This window comes from Python bivittatus, unplaced genomic scaffold, assembly GCF_059951505.1.
Source record: "Python bivittatus isolate LINGU-HERP-01145 unplaced genomic scaffold, Pbiv_v1 ctg000080_np1212, whole genome shotgun sequence".
Classification (NCBI taxonomy): Eukaryota; Metazoa; Chordata; class Lepidosauria; order Squamata; family Pythonidae; genus Python; species Python bivittatus.
Window position 1 is genome coordinate 3,314,037 of NW_028277035.1, and position 13,464 is coordinate 3,327,500.

Genomic DNA, 13,464 nt, shown 5'->3' on the forward strand with positions numbered 1-13,464 from the left:
CCAAAGCTTATACTTTATAAATAATGTGCAGTGAGCCTGAGCTTGATATTTGTATCTTTTCCAAATATCTTTTCATATTTGTATCTTTTCCAAGAAATTAATGCTTTAATTGTTAAGTTGTCTCTCAAGAGTCTGGGTCTCCTTTGGACCATTGTACAGCAGGTGGTTATTAGCCAGATGTAATCTTCAGAATTTACATCATTCAAGCAGCAGTGGGAGTGATGGGTGGAAGGTACAGTTTGAAGCAGAGAAAAATCCATTTTTTGTTATAATAAATAGTAAAGCAGCATTACATGAAAATACAAGGAAGATCTGTGACCTGCTTTTGCTCATAATATTTATCTCCAGTCTTGGAGGAAGCCATCCTCTAAGAAATTGTGCTGGTAAACTACATTCTGGCTCTGTCATTCCAGCAAAGTGAAAACTCTATCTGCTTTAGCCTCTAACAACTCCACTTAGAGAATTATGATTAGAAGGGCTGGGAAAAAGCATTTGGCTGAATGCTTAGAGCATTACAGGGCAGTTAAACAAGATGATACCAGGCTAGGGTAAATACCCACCTGTTTCACAACGCAGCACTGGCTTTTATACTTTGGATCTCACCCAACTTTTTTCTCCTTTGGCCACTCTCCAAAATTCACATTCTGCAATAAAAGACCTGATTGGGTTGAGCCCCAAGGCCTTCAGGGACTACTTTTATCCCGGTGCTGGTTGTTCATCAAGTGCCACCTATAGAACAGTCATTCTGGAACCTACACTCTTCTCATCCCAGTTCATGATAAGCACTGCAAGAATTGGTACTAGAGCTTGCTTTTTTCTTCCTCCTCCCCATAGCCCTTCGTATGTGACATGTTTTAGACTCTAAGCCTGAGTTGAAAGACTGTCTTACTACTGATATCTATAAGCTTCCCGGGGAGCCTTTTGGACTAAAAAAGTTATAACATGCCTGAATAATGGACACAACAGCCCAGCATCTAGAATGAACTGCCAAAAGAATGCCAATAAAACAATTATGTCAATAAACCGATTCTAATGCAGAAAGACCTCTTTCTGCAAAACCCAACAAAATTAGAGAAATTAGGCTTCAGCTCTTTGAAAACTATGTAATATCTACCAATAATCAACAGAGAAAGTTCATTACCAACAAATATTGGTAGATTTGCTTACTATGGAATTAAATTTATGCAATTCAACATGCAATGGTTCCTGTTGGAGGTTGGAACATTTTGTATGTGAGCATTCCCTGGGATCAATGAGTGAAGCAGGTTTTATAACTGTAACAGAAAGGAGACTTATTTAGAAAATACTTTATAGGTATAGGCAAAACCTAGCACCTAGCTAGCCACATCTTTCCAAGTATACCTATTCCAACTGTTTGAACCTGGGAAGAAAGGCAGAAGGAAGTGACCTCCAATTGACAGTCTTTTAAAACAAAGAGTAGGACAGTGACAGACAAAGAGAGGACTGAGTAAACTCTCTACATCCTACTGCCCCAATGTGGTCAATGGTCATTTGGTGCTCAAGAGTCAGCGTCACTGGATTTGGACCTCCAGCAGTTTAGTCCCTGTAGAAGAAGAAAACTGGGCTGAATAATGCTGTAAATGCAACCTAAAACTTATCCTGGAATTTTATTCTGAAAAGAACTAGCTACTAATATGCACATAAACATAATATCAGTTCTGCCTTATTATTCTTATTCAGAATAAAACTGAATCAGAATATATATTCTAAGGCCAAAGCACGCAGTACCTGAAAATTATTCTACTATTAAACATTTTCACTATTCCCCAAGCAATATCGACTGAGTTCACACATTATGCAAACAACTTGTTTATCTTGTACCTATTTATTTATAAAAATAATTGTATCCTTTTCTAATTTTTATAATTCATTAATATGTTGCTTTAAAATAGAAAAAGAATGTATATTGCTTTCAAGGGAATACAGGTAGTCCCCAGGTTAAGAGTGCTTGGTTTATAGACGATCCATAGTTAAGAACAGAGCTCACTGTAGCAAAATTCGAGTTAAATACACAATTATTTGAGTTAAATACACAATGGTTTGAGTTAATTACACAATACTACTTATACGGTATTATACAATAATACTGTTCCAGCTTATATACAAATTTGACTTAAGGACAGACCTTGGGAACAGAACTCATTCTTAAACTGGGGACTACCTGTACTGTAAAACAAAAAGGAAGGAGAAAGTGCTAAAAAGTTGTGTTACAGTGTAAAATATTTGCTGTGCTGTTGCCTATGAGAAAATAGGTTAGAAGGCAGTGGTGAGGGCAAAAGAAGAGGCAGTGGGAATGGGAGAATGAAGCAATGACTGGGTTGATCCATCACACTAAAGTCATGTTTAACTTAATCATGGTTTGTAGAATAAACCACAATTGGCTGGGTTCACACAACATGTTAAGCTATAAACCACAGTTAACAAACTACAGTGGCACACTAAGCCAAAATCCAGGTGCATTAAGCCTTGCCAAGTTTATGTTTTAATTTTCTACATTATTTTTTGTTTAAACCTGTTATCCAATACAGTAGTCCCATCCATCCGCTTACTTCAGAGGAGGAGTGAGGTGCCTGAAGCTGGCCAATATAGGGAAGGTGGGAAACAAGCACAAAAACACCCCTGTTTTTCTTTCCCTGATGGAACAGTGGAGACCTGTTGTCCTGTCCTCTACCTAGCTGGAAGCCTAGAGAGAAGCGGCATCAAAAATGGGCGAGAGAAGAGAAGAGGAACTTTCTGAAAGGAACTCTGGAAGCAATAAAAGAGGGAAAGACTGGGAGAGGAAAGGCTTTGATGAGGCTGCTTAGCACTCCTAGCCTTCCCAGCACTCCCACACAGATTGGATCACCCATACAACTGGTCGTCTGCCTCTGCCTCCAAAGTAGAGGAAAGTGGCACTGAACCAATTCTATGCGTCGGGAGGCTGTCCTTGGACAATGCTGGAATAAGGGGAAAATACTACTTCCAGAGCAAATGACTTCTGAAGACTGTCTTGTCCGTAGGTTGTCCATGCGGACAAGGTTGGAACCTTGTATTGTCAGAGCACAGCTGTGCAAGTGGGGGCAGGAATTTTTGAGTTACTGGTATGGCTCTGAATAAGCAGAGTTCTATCTCAAAAACTGCTGTGCAGCCTGACCCAGCTTCAATGTTAAAAACAAGCCTGACTTGTTTCTTTGCTGGAGCCAGTCAAGGATCTATAACATTGATATTTGCTGAAAGAAAAAGCATTCTGTGAGTCTTCATCTTCCAGTACCGCATAAATCATTCAGGTATCAGGGACTTGAGAGATAAAATTCTAGTTCCATGTATTTCTAAGGCAGATTTCCCTTCAGAGTTACATTAAGACTAAAAAGGCAAGTTACATTCAAACTGCCCACCCACTGCTGTCCATCTGTGGAAAAAATGGCTGCTGGAGGTCTTAATACATTAATTGCTGATTAAAAACAGGGCTTTCAGTCTAATAAGATTTTGATCTGCCTAGTGAGAGATATTTAGCACTTGCAACAGCATAACATTGCCATTTATAAGCTGGTCCTCCTTCTGAAATGCTAGCCTCTGAACAGATGGGCTATAACTTATGGACAGAGAAAGGAAACCCTAAAATGTAATTGCTGGCTGATTAAATCAGTTGGGGGTGGGGGGTGGGATTACCAGTTGACATCCGAAACAGCATTATAAGAGGGATCTGCAAGAAAAAGGTGCAGCATGAAGTGCTCCTGTGGAGTGACATCCGGGTATCGCTTGTTTGCAGAAAAACAATTCTTCCCCTCTTAGACAGGGTTACAGGTAAAATCTTCTTAAGGTCAAAATAAGAAGTATACAACACAGACATTTACATGTCTTCATACCATTACAGTGTAATATCCATTCTATTAGAACACAAGATATACACACTAGTTCCCCCACCCACCCACTTATGCCCCACTGCGATCATACACAGACCCTTGGCGGCTGTTATCTGTATCGTGGCTTTCTTTCTTAAACCAGGGAAATCAAAGCTCATGGAGATACTGCGTGTTCCCCCACCAAGGCACTAGTGGACCCACGCCTACTTTGCTTCAGTGTACTGATTCCAGACCAAGCCCTTTTATTAGGAGGTATACTGGATCTAATATTATTTACTCCAAAAAACTAAATCAGGCTTAAGTGTACCATGGAACTAACTCTTGTTCCAAGAAGATGCTGTGGGGAAGAGACAAGACAAGCACATGGTGTAAAAGAAATACATAATTGCTACATTAGTCTTCCCCAGCTTAACTTCCTGTGGAAATGAGAGACATTGGGAGGTCATCAGGTTGGGAAGAATGGCATTTTTAAGAGGATTCTCATGGCTACAGCAGACTTTGTTTAAAGAGGCCACCTTTGAGGAATGTCCAGAAGCTTCGACCAATGCACAACGTGGCAGTCAAGCTGCCAACCGATGCAAAGTATCAAGAGCATATTATGCCCTTGTGGAAAGACCAGAGCTGGCTGCCAATTGTTTCCCAAGCAAAGTTAAGATACAGTACCTTTACAGTACTAAATACTTGAGATCTGATTACTGAGGGACCACCATCTTGACCTGAAACTGTTTAGACATTAAGAGTGCCCTCACTTTCAAAGGTCCCATTTATCAGGATTAGGGGAGAGAACCTTTTCCCATGTTGCTCCCAAGCTATGGAATGGTTGTGCTTCCTTGGGAGTTCTTTCCGCTTGTAGGAAGTGAGTCAGGACCTTCCTCTTTAGCCAGGTGTTTTCAGTAGGATTAGTTCATTCTTAATTCTTTGTTTTATTGTTAGCCATATTTAGTCACACCTGGATAAACAGGTGATATAAAAAGGGAGTAAACATCATAATCATGTCTAAATCTCTCAGTATGGGACCTTTTTCACACTGCCAATTTCAAACTAGAGCAGAAGCATGGAATGCTTTTTCTAAGAAAGGCTGCTTTGCTATGTCAGATTTTATTGACCATCATTACCTTAGACAAAAGTAGGCAGAAGAAAGAGAACCCAAACAGGCTTGGTGCTACCAATATACACTTTGTAAGGGACCAAAGGCATTGATGCAGAGTAGCACTCAGCTGGACACTTGGAATCTAGACATATTACGAACTGGAAGGGCGCAATTAAAATGCAGTTTAGGCATACAGCTATCAGAGGAAAAAGGTGAGCGGGATTAGGACTACTTAGGGGAATTGTTGCCCCGCCTCCCAAGATGCCACTGACTCAGCTTAAAGGCCATGATGGCATAGTTGGAAGCACTTCTCTCCAAGAACCTGAACACCATAAAACTGTATCTGTCAATCTCTGGATTAAAGCCACGCATTTTAGATAGGTTTCTCATAGCATTACTCATATGTATTACCACTGATCCTGTCTTCTTCAAATATTTGCAAAGTGCCACTCTCATTATTAGCATACTGCAGTATTTGCTTTGGGTTATTTAATTTATTTGATAGCAGCCAGAGTCCAATGCTGCTCCACTAAAAACAAGCAAACAACATCAACAAAATCAATCTGCATCTTCCGATGACACTGACAACACGCGCAGGGCCAGCCTGAAGCATTTAGCTGTCTGTGGCAAATGACAAGCTAATGTCCCCCATCTGAATACATAAATACCGTATTGCAGGGCCTCTTCTTTCAGCACGGGACAAGGTAGCGTTCTCCGGACGGCAGAAGGCTGGGGAAGGTAATGCAGGACACAGGATACCCCCCCCTTTTGTAACCTCTGAAACACCTTCTGGCCGTAAGAGCTGAAAACTGATAGTCTCCTGTTCTTTAAAAGAGGGGAATAGATGATAGCTATAGAATAAGAGAGCCAGATGGTCTAGTGGTTAAGGCACCAGGCTAGAAACCAGGAGACTGTGAGTTCTAGTCCCACCTTAGGCACAAAACCAGCTGGATGACCTTGGGCCAGTCACTCTCTCAGCCCCAGAAAGCAGGCAATGGCAAACCACTTTTGAAATCTTGCCAAGAAAACTGCAGGGGCTTGTCCAGGCAGTCACCAGGAGTCAACACTGACTCAAAGGCACCCCCCTCACACACAAAAAAGTAGAGTAAGCCCTAAACTAAGACATATCACAATTAATAAACAAAGCCCCCAATTCCCCTCAAATCCTCACTCATGTGTATGATATGGCCACTCTACTCTGTGGGCCCTCCACCACCCAAAATGAAATATTATATATAATTTAAAAATATATAAAAGATAATTTCCTGGTAGGAAATCACAGAGTCCTTTTGTGTCAAACTTGACAGCTTTGCAAACGTGCTAACTGCATTTCCAGGAAATTCTGACTAATTTTTATATATAACACAGAATCAGCCTATATGCAGATGCTACAAGGTACAGGTACTCCTCGTTTAGTGACCATAATTGGGACCAACAACTCGGTAGTTAAGCAAAGCAGTCACTAAGTGAAACCATGACTGTGCTTATGATCTTACTTCAGCTTTCCTTTGCTTTACAGACCTGTGATGGTTGTAAATCTACTTTTTCATCACCGTTGTAACTGCAAATGGTCGCTAAACAAGTCAGTTGCTAAAAGAGGGCCACCTGTATATACATAACTTCCCACCCAGAAGCAGTTTCTTTATAAGACTATTTCAAATGGTTGAAGGATTTTTAAAAAAACAATTATTACTCTTAACATCATATCTATTGCTGGTGGTTCTTTTCAGCCCCTCTTCTAGCTACTCCTTTGCCACTGATTTTTTGTTTCTAAATACCTTTCCCACCCAATTATCTTTTCCCCATCCAGTCTGACATATAAGACCAGTAATTGGGACTGCTATTACAGAGAACCCAAGTCAGTAAGTCTGGTTAGAATGACAGTCCACTGCAAACCAAGGATTCCTAGTTTGTTGCTCCAGGACTGGAACCAGGAATTGGAAGCTGAGAAAAACCTTTAGCTTGAAATTCCAGTTTATTAGGAAAGGGAAAAACCAGGAATCCAGTTTGTATGTAACACTAACATAAAGAGAAAAGTTTTCCAATTTGTTCAGCCATCCCCTTTGCCAGGAAGATCCACATGGGAACAATCCAATGTTTGCCTGATCCAAATTCTGGATTGTCGCCACATCTGAACCAGACTAGACCTCTTTATGTCAGAGCAGAGGCATCCCTTCCTTTTTTAATTACAGTAGTTTAAAAACAGAAGGTGCAGTTAGAGGACAAGTTGCCTTTAATAACTGCATAGTGGCTAGATTTAATAAAATATAAGGAAATCCTAATTTATTTCTTTAGAACAAAGGTAGATGAACCTACAGCTTATGGGCTGTAAAAAAATAAAAAATGAGTGTTACATGTGTACTAAATGTATCTATTTGCTTTAATGTCCCCAAATCAAATCAAACCAAACCACCCTAGGAATACTGGCTGTAACCTCTCTGAGGCCCAGGGAGAAAACAGGAAGATGAATAGGGATGGTTTGAAAAAAATCAGAATCCCATATGAATGTAGCTAGAAATGGACTTAAGTCTCAAAAGATTGAGGACCACTACAGTAAATAGTTTCAAGCCAGCTTTTCCAAGCCTAAGCATGCTCCAGACAGATGCACGGAACCAGCATGGCTATTGCTGAGAACTCTGGAAGCTGAAGTTAATTGGGGTGGAGGGCCATTGCCTCTTCCTCTCTGAACTTCTCTGTAAATGGGTCAACACTGGATAATGTAATAGATAGTTGCAACTATCACTAAGGTAAGGGATGTTAAGTGCTTTAGATTCCCAAAGAAACAGACTCTAATTGCTAATTAATGATATTATTAGCATACCAATGGCACTGACGAGAAAGAAGTAGCAGCATTTTTTTCCTATTTCCAAACGTCTCTGTCCTGGATAATATATTATTAGAAAGAGAGGCTTGTAGAAGAGGTGCCTGCCATAAAAGCTAGGGGAGTGGGAAAAGTCACCTGATATAGTCTGACAAAGACCTGCCCCAAGAGGAGCAAAGCCTAATTAAAGACAGTGAAATTATTGCACCAGACGTAATCCCTGAAGACATTTACAAGTTCTGAGGTCACACATTGGTAGGAGGAAAATATGACTAGAGTGAAACAAAGAAATTAAAAAAAAAAAAAGAATGAAAAGGACAAAGCTTGTATGCCTACAATGATAGCAAGAGTGAGCATTGTGTATGCCTACAATGATAGCAAGCCAGAGTCAGGAGGAGATGGGGAAGCGCGCACAGTCATTTCTGACAGGATCCCAGCGATACCTGTGTGGGTGTTAGCATTCTGCCCACTTCCCACCAGGTGCAACTGCTTGCCTGGCTTTAGAACTGGAGAAATAGGAATAGGACAAAAATACAAAGAAAGTGGAAGCCTGACAAACTGACAAGCAGCAGGCGGCATTATCCAAAAACTATTTGTTCATCGACAAGGAAGAGATGGTCCATGTGGTACTAGTAGTTCAAATAAACTACTGAGGTGAGAAATCTTTTCCAAGAGGTCCATCATACTACAGACCTGCTTCCCTCTAGCAAATGCAGGAAAGGTGATATGGCAAAATCTAATTGTATACCTTGTATTTTCATTATTTTTGAGATATGTACATAGTGGTGTGCTCAATCTAAGAGGAGTCCCGCTGAATCAAATCACATTAGTTTGGTTTAGGTTTTTTGCTTTTAATACTGGCTGGGCCTCAAGGCCCATCATCTACCATCTGGTACTCAAAGATACACTATCTTTGGAGATTCTATTTATTAAATATTTATCGTGAATTTGAGTCTCTTTTAAAGGCCAGTCTAAAATACCAGTGGCTATAACTTACTGTACTGAACACGCAGCTAGTATATATAGTGGTGTATGTAATACAACATAGCACCCTTTAATTGTGTTGAATTGCAACTCTAGGCCACACTGCCAGTCATTATACTTTCTCAAAGTAATACGGGCTATAGCTCAACACACAATACAGTATGATATTATAGCGTGTTTTTATATATGATCTATTTCTTCTTCAATATGCCATTTTCCTAGACTTCCTGTTGTTCTTATTGATTGTTGTTTCTTTTTTGTGTGTTTCAACTTAGCAGAATATAACTCTTATTAATGGGAGTGTCTCCCAAGCTCTAGAAGCGATTTTGCAACATTTCTCCCTACCTTTGACTGAAGGCAGGGGAAAGACATCAGCAGACAGGACATGAAGAAGGAACAGCCAGACCCATTTTCTCTTCTTTGAGGATTGTAAAAACCACAAACACTGTGCTTGATACTATTAGGTCTTGAAAATAAAACTGCTGATATAATAACATTATTACTGCTGGTGAAGCCAGAGTCTGCAGTGTGAGATGAGACCAAATGAGGGAAGCCCATGGTAGCTAGTGAGTGTGGAAGCAGAGTGGCTGAAAGAGATTGGAGGAGGCTGAGTGGGTTGGGTTTGAGTGCCCCTTGCAGTGTTGTCCTTCAGTGGCAGAACATAAACAGTGGGAGCAGGGTCAGGTGCCTCAGGGAGAAAGGATTTGTTGGCCTGAGTATTGTGGTTTCCCATGGCTGGATGTTTCTATTGGAGTTTCCTCCATTGTATCGCCGATGACTATTTGATGCAGAAGTTGCATCACTACTCTGGGATTATACTTGTCATAGCAGAAAATAACTGATTATGAGGACTTGATCTTGGGGAGATTGTGAAGAATGGGACAAAGTCTGCTGACAAGGACTGGTAATTAGGGCAATATGTAGAAGAATGAAAAGCAAAGTGAAAGACTGCAAGAATTGGAGTGTGGAGTGGTGGAGGGAAGAGGAATGACCTCTGCTGGCTGAGAAACAGAGCACTGGAAAGATTTCCTGAAGTGAGACCTTATCACCAGATTAGCAAAAGAGTTCCCCTGTCTTATGGTGCTAGAGATTTCAATTTGCTTTCCCTGGGGGAGAGCTTGGAGACAGTCTGAAACTCCCAGGATCATTGATGTTGTGGAATAACCTACGTTTAAAAATAGTGGGGAAGATCATTTACTGGAATGCTTGGGCTACAAAGGGATCAATACTTTAAATCAGTTGATTCAAATTTTTTTTAAAGATTTTGAGAGATTGTGTGTTGAACGTGACTTAGCCACAACGTTCACTTAACTATATATATAATGGCCCGGATGCTCCAACAGCCACGAAGGTGCTTGCAATTTTAGGATCCTTAAGAGATTCAGCATTTCAACGGAAACCAAAATTCAATTCTATAAGGAATTTTAAAAAGTAAAATTCATGTTATTGTGGAATTAGAAACTGGAATATCCAATTTTGGAAAATCCATGCATCCAGTGTTAAGAAACATAAAATATACTTCTTACAGTTTAAAATGAAATTAATTCATCATTAATTCATCATTATTATTGGCCTCTCGAGAATTTTTAAAAAGGGGTAGATTAGATTTTTTGTGTTGGCATTATAAGAAATGAGAAGGTTCTTTAACTCATATGATCTGATCTTGTCCAGCTATAGCCTTGTTTTGTTTCAAATTGCTATATATGTCAATACAATTTTGGGAAGAAACATAATTAAGGATCTTAATTATATTTCAATATAACATAGTGAAGTTGAACTATATTTCTAAAACACAGAATATAGTATGTCATTTCAGGAAGCCTGGAGCATGGCAAAGAGGATACTTTTACATCACTGGAAGGAAACTGTCCCCCGGATTTTAAAAAATATGATAGAAGTCTGTTATCTAGGATATGTCTGTAATCTATTTTTGAAAAGTCTCTGTGTTTTAAAAATGAAAAGATGAAGCAGTGTGTTTCTGCATGGTCTAGATTCAATGATAAGTTTTAGGACTGAATTAACTTTATAACACTATAGTTATTATATAGAACTGTTTCCTGTTTCCTTTTTAGTCACAGTTTATTTTAATCATTATAATATATCTAGTTTTTTTTTCACTGCATAATCATCTCTTTTTTCTGTTGGTACTGTTTTTTGTATTTCATGATTAAATTAAAAAATATATAAAAACTGCAATTCCACAGAGTTTGCATTCCAGTAAAAAAATCAATGGCTATATCATTGGCAGCATCTCTATATAGGATTCTAAAAAATGTTCTGGTTTGAAGAAGTTTCAGGAATTCTGAAAATGAATCAAGATTTATGGCTCCACATTTCAATCAAAGATTTGGCTCACACATGCTAACTAACCCACAATTGGCTGATCACAAACTTCTCACTATAACCTAGATCTATAAGCCATAAATGCTCATCCAAAATTGAACAAACCACATTATTGGCTTAACGTGATGAGTGAACCGGGTCTTTAAAAATGCAAATTTCTCCCCATATCAGTTCCACTATGGTTGTTCTTCCATATCATAAAGAATCCTCAAAATCCAGGGGGATCATTTTTCCTGACTTGTAACTGACCCAAACAACCACTTGCTTGGTTCACACATCATATGAAATAATAATTTGTTTACATTGCTAAATAAACCACAGTTATCACAGTGGTTTAGTGTGGGTTAAACATTATTTGGTTTTGGCTTTAGTATACAAGAGGAAGCTAGTCACTAGCTCCTATTTCAGAAGACAAAAGTTATCTAAGAACATTGACGATATTCACTAGCATAGCCTACAAATTATAGTACAACTACACCAAGAAGATCTGGAATCCCTACGGATAGATGGCTGAGCTTTTGGAAACTGGAGATAGTGCAACATTAATAAGCTTTATTTTTTAATTCATTGATTATATGAACTGTAAGCCAACAACCATATTTCAGGTAGGGATGGATCCAAAGGGGTTCTTGCACTGGAGGAACAGATGGAACAGATGCTGCTCATAAGGCAAATTTCCATTCCCCTATAGCCTACTGTAAGTCTCCTTCAGTTCTGTTCTGGAGGGTCTTTGAGGAGGTGCTAGGAGGAGAAAAGTTGACACTGAACAAACAGAATTTGGCTCACACAGATTAGATTCATGAATCACACTAAACCATAGTTTGTTGAATAAATTACAATAGCTAGCTTCATTCATAACATCTGGTCATAAACCATTGTTTACACACCACAATGAATGTTTGCACCCAACACTAAACCAAATATAAATTATATTACATCTTTGTGCTATGTATGAAATCAGTTATAACAGGCAGTTATCTTTATTCTTCCATAAACAGATGTCTGAAACACAGAACTAGAAAAACATGGGCTAAAGATCAAACAAGTGAACAAAGTAATGCTTTTTACACCTTAATAATTCTAGCATCATATTTATTTGGATTTATAGCTAGCTCTATTCAGGATGCTCAGAGCAGTTAGCAAATGCAAGGGTCAGCAAAAACAGTAAGATTTATCTAAGTCATTTAGATTTCTCCAGCTTAACTCAAAGCCCTATAAATCAATGCAGTAAAAAGGAATGAGTCATAATGCCCCCATAGCAATGCCAAGAATAACATGACTGTCTTATTAGGGTGGCCATCTATCCTATTTTAGTTCTCCTACCTCCAGACTCCCTTATGCCCTCTAACATGGCAAATCTGTCACATCCTATCAGTTAGTCTCTAACACTTCAGGATTAAGCTAATACTATGAGACATCCATGTCCAATCAATTTACAGACATTTCAGATGGTCCAAAAGCAGCAGAATTTAAAGCCCCAAACCCTGTGAGGGGGTGGCATTTTGGATCATAACGATCAACTATTGAAGCATCATAATAAAATATTGACTCATCACATAGTGTAGAGTAAATGCTAAATTCCCATCTATGAATATCTAAACAGCTTGGAGCCAGATTATGCTCTGCATAATCTTCCCATATGAACAATTCACCTGTAGATTAGGAACTTCATTCAGGGTCCTATTTTATATCCAACTATTGAAGGAGCCTACCTTAGTGGGTCCTGTAGCAGCGCCTGATGAACTGACTTGCCTGAAGGCCACAATTCTGCTCCTTTGCACCTCCTTAAACAGGTGCCTGTTTTAGGAACACTACAGCCTGTGTCTCAAAGCTGGCAGTTTTAATAGGACCCCAAATCAGCAGAACAGCTGAAATAGCATTGCTAACAATCCATAAGGAAATACTTTGATGGCTCCACATAGGAAAGCATGACTACTTCTATAAAGACCACATCCAACAGCAGACCACTGATTGGTCCAAGATGCTCATGGCTCTGAAACTGACAGAAAGAAGCTGCAGAATCAGATAACTTACAATGCTTCTGGATCTTCCCTAACTGCCAAGTATTTCCAACTAACTCTGCCTCCATTTCTTACTTTTTTTTTCTCCTCTTACGCAGTGACTTCACCACAATTGGCAAAGGTTGCTTAGAATATCTCATATGGGTACTATCTATCAGCCATATTGTGTGTTCACAATAGAATCAACACATTCAGAATCTGTATGAATGTAATAGTAGAGCAATTGTCCCTTTAACTGACTAAACCCCATTTCCAATGGGAAGAGAAGATGCAGGACTGAGACAAAGATTTTCTGACAAAGAAAGATCACCAGTTGATATGGAACAAGGACACTCCTAGCAA

The 13,464-nt window shown here is 39.3% G+C and overlaps 1 protein-coding gene across 2 annotated transcripts in view; it reads right to left on the reverse strand.

Annotated features, from left to right (window-relative positions):
• RNF157 (ring finger protein 157) overlaps positions 1–13,464 on the reverse strand; it is an 84,313-nt gene that overhangs the window by 63,648 nt on the left and 7,201 nt on the right. The gene's annotated exons all lie outside the window — the stretch shown is intronic.